The sequence below is a fragment of the Neophocaena asiaeorientalis genome, unplaced genomic scaffold (assembly GCF_003031525.2).
Source record: "Neophocaena asiaeorientalis asiaeorientalis breed wild unplaced genomic scaffold, Neophocaena_asiaeorientalis_V1.1 scaffold223, whole genome shotgun sequence".
NCBI lineage: Eukaryota > Metazoa > Chordata > Mammalia > Artiodactyla > Phocoenidae > Neophocaena > Neophocaena asiaeorientalis.
Window position 1 is genome coordinate 3457205 of NW_020175045.1, and position 10307 is coordinate 3467511.

Genomic DNA, 10307 nt, shown 5'->3' on the forward strand with positions numbered 1-10307 from the left:
GCTGCGGGAGCGTGGTTTTCCTCGGACTATAAAAATTGATTTGCAGTATTGTCTTAGGAGAAGGACACCTTCATTCACTTACTCCGTGAGCCTTTATTGAGCACCTGCTTTTTGCTGGGTGGGTCTGCGGTGGGCAGACCCGGCCTTACGCTTGTGGAGCTCTAGGGGCTCTACACAGCGGGTTCAGCGGGTGAGGCAGAGAAGGCTTCCCCGAAGCTGAGGGTTGACAGGCGCTGGAAGTGAGCGCTCCAGTCAGGGGAAGCGCATGCGCAGACGCCCTGGGAGGAGACAGCAGGCCAGGTTACCCGGCTGCAGGGGGTGGAGATGGGGGGTGGGGACCGAGCCGGTGGTCGGCAGACGCGTCCGTGTTAACTGCACCGCGTGGTTTTCCTGCCTCCCCTGTGGGGACCTGCCAGGGAGCCCGGGCCACCGCACCGTGAGGAGAGCCACAGGCAGACCCCTGGGCGGGGGCTCAGCGTCTGCCACTCGGCGGCCGAGCTGTGGGCCGGGAAGTGCCCGGTGCCCTGGGCTGGGCCTTCCCCTGGCCCGGAGGTCCTCCTCCTCCCCTCCCCCTCCCCCGCCCGGGGCCGCGCAGCAGTCGCCGCCCACTCGGCCTGGAGGGGAGGGGTGGTCCTCGCCCCCCAAACCCCGTGCAGGGGCGACGGCCCGCTTAGTCCCGCTTTCGGACGAGAGGGTTCGGAGCGCCCCGCCTTCCGGGCCCGGGGTCCCGAACCGCGGACAGGCTGCGTGGGGCCGGGGCTCTGAGACGCGACTCGACGCGCCGCGCCTCCCTCTCCCCGGGCGAGGCCTTGGGTGCCCGCCGACCGTGGGCTGCTTCTTCCATCCCGGGACCCACGCCAGTCCCCTGGGCTCTGCCGGCCCCACCTTCTCTCTGTAAGAGCGTGGAGTGGTCTGGACCACGTCGCTGCCCCCTCCCCCAGGCTGGGCTGTCATCACCGTTGGCGACCCGCCTTCCGGGCCTTTATAGCCGGAGGCCTTAGCCCTGCAAGGTCCACCGCCACGGAGCGCATTGAGTGTCAGGGCTTGGGGGCGGAACCCACCAGGGCATCTACCATTTTGCTTGTGAAATTATCTGGGTATGCGTAGCTCTTTGCTTGGCAATGTGAGTGTTTAGTTTTTTAATTCATTGTTACACTAAGGAATTCTTACAAAGTGTGGGGGTTATTTTCCTAGTGTGATGAAATGACTTTGGAAGTTACACTTAACAGCGGATGGAGCACAGCGGATGGAGCTGACATCGTGAGGTGCTACATGCACGTTTAACGAAGCCTTTGGATTTTCCTGTTTCCTTCTTTTGGAGCCACTAACTTGTTTTGTTGACTGAAGAGCCTGCAGCCTGGTGCCTGTGGGGCTGGAGGGCAGCTGGGCCCCTGTAAGGCCCGCGGTGGAGGTGGGTTAGGATGCGGCCCCAAACGGGTATATCCACTGTGTGCCCGGTCGTGCAGTTTTCTCTCCCAAGGACGCAAGGCGCAGAAGCCGCTGGGGAAGACAGTCCAGAGTCTGCTGGGTTGACACGGGGTGAAAACGTAATTGAAAATCTTGAGCAAAAGTGGGATTGTTTTTGCTTTGAGGGAAGCAGTGTCGGACGCTGTGGGAAGCCTGGCGCCCCAGGCCCACCTCGAGTATGGGGGAGAGAGGTCTGTGTGGTCTTATGGTATGCTTTTCATGCGTTCAGAATATGATTTTCATTAAAATGGCAAGATCAGTACTGTCAGATTAGGAACGACTGTCTGCTAGTCTTTCAGAAGTTGCTGGAAGTTACGCTCTCTGTGTGTTAAATGTTACGTCTAGACTCGCAGCTCGTTCGCTTGATGTTCCGCTCGGCTCTGCCCACGCTGGCTGTCCATCTCCCGGAACTGCATTTCCAGGTTACACACAAAATGCAGCCTGAACTCCTGGTCAGTCACACGTTTCCAAAGATGGAAGGAAAGCAGCTGCTTGTAGGGAGGAGGTGGGCGTGGCCGGGGCCTGCAGAGCCGGGGGCAGCTTCTCTGAATACACGAAGCAGACCTGTGTGACCTTTGCCTTCCGATAACGGGACAGTCCACATTAGGCTGTTGACCGTGCAGAGTGCAGCTGGGCCCCAAGCTGTGTTGGCCTCTCAGCAGCGAAAGTGATGGAGAGGGTTGTACATCATTCTCCTGCCTAGAACCAAGGAGGGCCCACGGGCCGGTCCTGCATGTGGACATCAGAGCTCCTGCAGAGGCCAGCCAGCCAGGGCCTGTTTGCTCCCTGCGTGTGGGCGAGATCAACCCAAAAGCTTAGCCGAGATTCTGGGAAGCAGTGAGAGCCGGTGGCCCTTGTGATCTGGGGGCCAGGAAGGCCTGTGCCGTCTGCAGCTAGGAGGGCGTGTGGGGTCCTGGCCCTGGGCCACTGTCCTGGGCCTGCTGGTGGGAGACCTTGGGGCTGTGAATGAAGGTCTCCAGTGGGCAGTGGGGGTGGGTGACAGTCTCTTCCTGTCCTCAGGAGGCCTTAAAGACTGGGTGTGTAGGAGCCAGGTTCCTGCTAAAAGTCAGCCAATGAAAGCCACCCCCCATAAATGCCTGGTAAGAAGAATCGGTGGACCTCCTCAGCCCACCCCCGCCCCGGGGCTCATGGGGAAGCCGGGTAGCTGCTCTGGAAATGGAAGTGGTACCAGGGGAGGGGTAGATCGTGTGGCCCTCCTACCAGCTTCGTTCCTGCTGGGCTGGAGCTCTCCCTGATGGAATGTGCTGCGTCTTCTCTGTTCTCCTGCCTCCTCTGCCGTGGGGTCTGGGGTCTCAGCTAAGACCTCAGTGGCCCTGAGGTCCCCGTGCCGCACCTCAGCAGCACGTGACCACCCCGCCCCCAGCCTGTGGTGCCAGTGTTACACCTGAGCCGGGTGCTCCTCACCCTTCCCCCACGCCTGCGGCAGCTCGGCCACAGCTCAGCCTGTGTCCCCCGAGGCCCCAGGCCCGGGATTGACGGACACGGTGCCTGGTGGGGGAGGTGCTGGGTGCACCGGGTTCCCGCGTCCGGGCCCTGGGCCTCACGTGCCGGTGCTGACCTGCCCGTGCACCTACTGGCTTTGGCTCTCCTTTGACCACGTTGTCCCTGCGGCCTCTCCCCCCGGCTCCTCCCTAGACCGCAGCCTCTGAAGGGAGCCGAGGGATCTCCCCCATCCTGGCTCTCCCCCGAAGCTGTAGCCTGGCTTTGCTCCATTGTCCATCCACGGGCAGGAACGGATGGACAGCCTGTGAAAAGGTAAAATGAGTAAAGGTCTCAGGACTTTCTGCTTCCAGAAACGAATCTGATCTCTGTAAACACGGTTCCTGTCTCAGGGCAGTTAAACCAGGCCTCCTGCTGTCTACAGGCCAGAGGGGGTCCTGCCCGCCGCCCCCCGCATCTTGCAGGTGTGGGCCTTGCAGAGAGGCTGTCCTTGCTCACCGGGACCCCCGTCCAGAGGAGATGAGAAGTTGATCACAGCACGGCCTTGGGAGAGCCAGGAGTCCTGCCATCATCCAGGCTGAAGCGCTGGGGGACCTTAAGAGGGTTTAATAGGGCTGGTCATCACAGCACGGCCTTGGGAGAGCCAGGAGTCCTGCCGTCATCCAGGCTGAGGCTCTGGGGGACCTTGAGAGAGTTTTATAGGCTGGTCATCACAGCACGGCCTCGGGAGAGCCAGGAGTCCTGCCGTCATTCAGGTTGAGGCTCTGGGTGGTCATCTACTCCCTGGCTTTGGCACCCCGATCTGTGTTTCGTGTGTCTTCTGGCTTTTCAAGTGCCCGGTGGCACGTAACACACGTTCATATGAATCCTTGGGTTACAAGAGAAGCAGAATGGAAGTTAAGTCTTCTGGTCGCCGATGCCCCCGGCCCGCTGAGCGTGCAGCCGTGCTCAGAGTTTTTTGTTCTGAAGCTGGTCTCTGACAAGGGCCAGTGTTTCCAGCCCAGGTGGGGGGCAGGTCCTGCCGGCAGCCAAGGCCACAGGCTTTGAAACGGTTGATGTGGAAGACCTTTCCCAGAGCCCTGGCCTGTCTGCAGGGGCCACCGTCCCTCGGCGGCACAGCCCCCCACCTGGGCCGTGGCCGTGGCGACCCCCCCACCCCTTGAAGCCCTCACCTCCTCCTCTGTAACCCAGGAGCTGGGCTCCAGCGGGATCCGCGTGTGTTTCTGGCCAAGAGGGTCTGACGGTTTCGGTAACGTCCAAGACCCACGTGGAAGGGGACCAGGGGGTGATGGGCTGGGAAGGGGAGAGACGTGGGCCAGGGAAATGACGCCTTTCCTCCCAGGTGCTGTGTGGTGGTAGAGCCCAGGGCTGCAGACGGGGCGGCGCTGGGCAGGATTCTTGGGAGGGCTCCATCTCACTGATTCTGGGACCCACTGGGGTTGAGCGTTTCCTTGTGCTGTGCGTGTTGACAGCAGATCACAGTGGCCCTGGGGGGCGGGGCCAGGCTTTCATGTACTGTACGGGGACCTCTCACAGTGTCACCTCACGTGGATCTGCCCTGGTGCAGTAATGAAGCGCGGAGGCTGTATTTTGTGATCTGGTATCTGTTTCAGCGTGGGCCCCTGTGCTTGTGTATCCTGGTTCGGGCATTTGAAAACGTCTGGTGTCTGCAGCATCTGGATGGAGGAGCTGTGCCCTGCTCTGAACGGCCGCTCAGCCCGGGGCAGCCGCTGTCCCTGTCCTCCAGGAGCTCACTTACCTCCGGCCGTGCGCTCCTTGAGGCCAGAGCCCGTGTCTGCCTCAGCACCGGCACCGGCAGCAGCAGCGGCAGCTCTGCAGGGCACCGGGCCCGTCACCCACGGCCCACAGCGCTCGCAGCGTCCCTGCTTGCCCGGCCCAGCCGCTCGCTGGGTTGATCAGAGCAGCGTCCTGCGTTGTGTGCGTGCTTTCTGAAGTTGTTTGGAATTGGGTTGGTTTTTTTTGGCGGAGCTGCGAGACTTGTGGGATCTCAGTCCCCTGACCGGGGATTGAACCCGGGCCGCAGCAATGAAAGCCTGGAATCCTAACTGCTAGGCCACCAGGGAACTCCCTGGAATTGGTCTAGTTTTAATCAGAGTACTGCAAATAAAATGAAGAGGGTACATACCACTGTTTCTATTTCTGAATTAGCAGAGGAAACTGAGCATCACTCACAGGTTGGGGGAATGAGCGTTTAAAGAGTCTAATTCGTAACTGACATCTTAGTGTCTCCTGTGTGTTTCTGCTCTTGTTCTGCAGGGAAGCTGGGGGATCTTAGTGTCTCCTGTGTGTTTCTGCTCTTGTTCTGCAGGGAAGCTGGGGGGTCTTAGTGTCTCCTGTGTGTTTCTGCTCTTGTTCTGCAGGGAAGCTGGGGGGTGGGGGGAGGCTCATGGCGTCTGTGTTGCCTTCAAGTTGCGTCTAGTTATTTCAAAACACAAAGTTTTATTTAAATATTATAGGAAACACTCCCTCTTTTGTTCTTCATCATTTTCAGGAAAGGAAAAAGGAATTGATTGGCTACCATGAGTTTCCCTTTTGACTTTTAATAATTGCAGCAATGGTCCTGATTAAGGTTTAGTTTTCAAGCTGAAGCAGTGTCTCAAAGGAGCTGCAGGCGGGGACTGGGCGTCCTGCCCGCGGATGCCTGGCTTCAGAAGCGGAAGGAAGAAGGGGCTGTGTGGCCTGGGGAGGCGCCAAGTCTGGGACCAGTTTCCTCTTAGGTGCCCTCCCTTCCACCCCTGAGCTCCCGTCGCTTCAAGGTTCATCCGGCTCCATGGGACTTCCGGGAGAGAAGCCGGTGCTTCTGGCCTCAGCGGTGTTTGGACAGAGACCTGTGGTTAAGGATCACTCTGGGGGCGGTGCCTGGCGGGGACCTGCGCTCTGACCACCTCTGGAGAGTTGCCGTGCCCTTGGGGACGCTGTGTGGCCTGTGGACAGACAGCTGAGCCGAGTGACTGGACTGCTTGTGCGGCCCGGGCCCCTGCCCCCGCCGCCTCAGGGTCACTTCGACCCTAAACCCGGCCCTCACACTGGGGTCAGGTCACGCCTTACAGCTCATGCCTGGTTCAGGCTTACGTTTCACTGGCAAGGATTTTTAACGCACACCTTTCTAGTCCCCTAATTCTGTGGTTGATGGGTTTCGCCTGGACAGAGTGGGTGGGTTAGGGGCCCCAGCCCGGCCTCCGCCGTCAGCAGGCTGGCCGATGACCCTGTCCCCGTGTGTCAGTGGTCAGCAAGGAGCAGCCCCCCGACCCCGGCCGGGAACTTCCCCCGGGGGGGGGTCCCTGCGCTGCTGGCTCCAGCCAGGTGCAGGCTCCTCATGGAAGCAGGTCCGCGGCCGCCACTGCCCAGCGGCGCTTGGCGGGTGAGAGAAGGGAGGCTGGCCCCCGACACTGAGTTCCATGCTCTGAAGTAGGAGGCTTCTGAGGAACACGTGGGTGACGGGCACTGCCCGCTCCCCACCGTGTGGGCCCTCTGAGCCCACGCCCCTGGGGCTCCCCCAGCTCTGCTGGCATCAGGATCAGAGATCCCGCTGTCAGTCGTCCCAGCCCCCCCCCGCCTCCCAGCTGAGCAGGACCTGGCTCTGGGCCTGAGCTCGGAGGCGGAGAGAATGGCCTGGCTCCCCGCGCTTCTCCTCCTGAGCTGGTGGGGGACCAGAGGGTCTGCAGGCAGGAGACCCCCTCCCGGGCTACACTGTTCCCCGCAGCTGTGTAGTGTAGCCTGTGAGCACGAGGCAGCAGGGGCCCCCCAAACATGGCCCGTCTCAGGCCACCCCAGCTGACCTTTCCTTCCTTGGCTCCCCCACAGACCCGTGACCCCCAGAGTGGAGAGCCAGACCCCCACCCCTTCCTGTGTGTTGGGGCCTCCGGGCGAATCCAGTTCAGAGCCCTGGGCAGGAGCTGATTAGAGGGTCTGAGCCAGGCCAGTGGGAGCCCATGCGGGAGGTCGGGGAGGTCGTGGTGGTCTAGGCGCCCCTCCCAGAGTGGGGCCTGAGAGGCCCTGGGGGGAACCACACTGGGACAGAGGGGTCCCCAGGACCGCCCACCTCCAAACGCACACACAACTCGAGAAAGCCTCACCTGAAAGCCTAACACGTGGTCGGGGTGCAGGAGGACCCCAGAGAAGGAGAACCGACCCATCTAGTAGACGGGCTCCTCTGTGCCTTCCCGGGCCTGTGCCGGGCCTGCCCCACCCTCCCGGGTCAGCCTTGGTTCATAGCGGAAGACTTTGCTCCCTGAGACTGGAGGGAAGGAAAAAGGTGGTTGGAAGAGAGGCCCGTTTGTAACCTGGGACACCCTCACAAGGCAGTGGGGACGGGGGGCCACTTGTGCCCGGTCGATGGAGCGTTGCAGGACGCCTGCCCTGTCAGTGTCTCCTGATGGCCCCGTGCCCACAGGCCAGGGACCGAGGCTGTGGTGCTACTCCCTGTCCCCATCACGGAAGTGGCTGGGGAGGTACGAGGCAAGGGGTCCTCCCGTGGTGGCAGCGGTCCCACGGTGACCGTCCTTCCAGTGTGTCCCATTTTCATCTGCATTCCTGGCCAGTCCTCAACGAAGGAACTGGAGACTGAAGTCCAGCCTGTGGCGCCAGTGGTTGGTGCCAGCCTCGCTTCAAGGGATCACGAAGGGAGAGGGGGGTCCCCCTGCACATTCTGCCGGTGCTTCCAGTGCCTTGAAGTTGCAGGACCCCCCGGGCTCCCCGGGGTCCTCCTATAGGGGCAGGGTTGTGGGTTTTCAGTCTCTGGTTCCGCTGGGGTGTGGCCAGTGACACTGCCTGTCTCGGGGTCAGGGCAGGGCCGGTGGCCAGAGCACGAGGCCCGCCAGGGGTCCAGGCGCCCTGCTTGTGGACAGGGGCTGATGGGCCTCCTGGCCTGAAGGACCCGAGCCTGTCCTTCAAAGCAGAGGGTTCTCTGCCTGAACTGAGCCCGTGGAAGCCTTTCCAAATCAAGGTCATGCCGCTTCTGCTCTGTGTCTCTTGCCCAGAGTCACGGGGCTGGATGCTTCCTTCATGTAGTTGTGTTTTCTCTGTGTCGCTATTCCCGTAAGAAGTCAGCACGTTTCCTTTTGTTTTGTTTATTTGGTGCATTTCCTGGATGTACTCAGTGCCTGTGTTGCCCAGAAGCCGGTGAGGGTTTAAGTGCTAAACGCGCCGTTAATCGCCCGTGTGATACGGTGCGTGCAGACGTCCATGCGTGGATGCAATCTGTGCCTGGACCTCCAGGGCCCTCCAGGCTCCACCATGGTCCTCCAGGGCCCGCCAGGGCCTTCCGCGGTCCTCCAGGGTCCTTCGGGGCCCTCCAGGGTGGCCGTGGCTTATCAGCTTGGGTGCACATCCTGCCAGAGGTCTTCCACACAGGTTGACTTGTTTTTGTGCCCTTTGAAACACAGCCCTGAAGAGCTCTAATTGGGGAGGGGAATATGTTGCTGAAACTTAAGTTTTCACCTCACTTCGTGTGAGGGCCTGTGTTTTGTCTGGAGCAGCAGCGCGGTGCGGTGCTTCCGAGGAGACCCCAGCGGTCAGTTCCCCATGGTTGTGCTAAGTTGGGGAGACGGGGTCTGTGTTCCAGAGAGCAGTTGTGTTAACAGCACTGACCCTGCTGCCCCCAGGCCTTCCCCAGGAGTGGGCCTGGCCTGTGGGGAGTCCCGGGGTGGCTGTGGTCCGCGGGGCTCTCTGGGGGTGAGGCTTCTCCTTTCCCTGAAACTTGGTCCCCAGAAGGGCCCTCACTGGCTGCGGTTGTGGACTCCTGTGTTCCTTCCAGATGGTCTTGGTGTTTTCGTGGGCTGTCCCCCCCGCCAGCAGTACCAGCGGGAGGGGCGGGGGCCCCCAGGCCCGAGTGAGTTTAGGAAAAGGACACAGGTCCCACAGGGGGACCGTCCCTGGGGCTTGGGCAGGTGTGCAGAGCCCAGGGGGTCAGAGGTGCTGGCTTCCGCACGTGGTCCACACCAGGGTTTGGCCCGGTAGCGTACGTTGTTTAGTTGGAATAGCCAGCATTTAAAGTTTAGGAGATTCACCTGTAAACGTGTTTCCAGCTTTTCTTGAGTCCAGTTAGCTCAGCGTTTGCCCCGGGCCCCCAGCTCCCCTGGCTGCCGCGCCCCTGTATCTTGCCTGGCCCCTGGGCCTCACGGCTCCAAACAGCTCCTCTCGGGGGCCACGGAGTGTGGGCTCCCCCCACTGCCATGTCAGGGGCACCACCGGCCAAAGCGAGAGTGATTGAAAGAAGCTCTTTTTGTAGTTTCCAGAGTCCGTGCCTAATACAAGACCTAGATCCTTAACGCTGGATGTTCCAGCAGCCCCAGGAGAGGCAGTTGGACCCTTCAGGTGCCCCCCTCCATGGGACTGCCGGGGTCCACGCCCCCTCCCTCCCAGGCCCACGCTAGAGCCCTGGCCATGTCCCCCTCCAGCCTCCTTCCTGTGCCCTTCCGTGGGGACAGGGGCACCTCGGGCCATCACTGGGCCTGCGGAGTACCCCAAGAGCCCTCAGGGAGTGGGACCTGGCTCCCGTCTCTTGTGTGACCAGGCTTAGCCTCGGGGAAGCAGCCAGCACCCCATAGGGTGCTTGGGCAGCAGGGGCCTGGACCTGGATTTGGAGGACACCACCGTGTCCTAGTGACAGTGGGAGCCATGGGGGGGGGGGGTTGCATCCACCCTGGGGGCAGATGCCTCTGACCCTTCCATTCCCTTGCCAGACCTGCCCAACCTGCTGGCCTCCCTCGGGGGGTCAGTGTTGGCCAATCCCCAGCCCTGACCCTTCCCTGGGACTTAGGGCCTGGTGGCTGGTGCAGTGCCCCCCTGCGTGGCTCAGAGGGGCAGGGCTGGCCTGCCGCTTTTAATGCCAGCTTCTCTGTGAGCCAGGGGGTGTGTCTCCTAGACCCCAGTGCACCCCACTTCGGATTTGTGACAACGTGGAAGGGCCTGGAGGGTGTAGTAGTGCTGGAATAAGTCAGACAGTGTGATTTCACTCACGTGGAATCTAAAACACAAGCAGGCAAACCAGAGACGCAGAGGTCAGTGTGGTGGCTACCAGAGGGGAGGGGTGGGGGAGGGCGGGGCAGGTTAGAGGCTCAACCCCAGGGTGACAGATGGAAACTAAAGGTTTGGCTGTGAGCACGCTGTTGTAGAAGTTTACATAACGTTATGAGCCAGTGCTACTCCAGTGAAGAACACCCTGCTTTAAAAACGGGATCTTATTCCCGGTCCTCGGAAGTCTGACTGACACTGGTGTTGGCGTCTCAGGCATGGTTGTGATTTTTAAAGCAAACACACACCCTTCGGGCAGCTGTGTGGTCAGAGCCCCTGCTGCCCTGTCCTCCAGGGTGTTCAGTCTCCTCTCTCTCCCCCTCCCTCTCCCCTTCACTGTCCCC

The 10307-nt window shown here is 61.1% G+C and overlaps 1 protein-coding gene across 3 annotated transcripts in view; it reads left to right on the plus strand.

Annotated features, from left to right (window-relative positions):
* The window catches only part of CHLSN (cholesin), a 100327-nt gene that overhangs the window by 82179 nt on the left and 7841 nt on the right, over window positions 1-10307 (plus strand). The window lies entirely within an intron of this gene.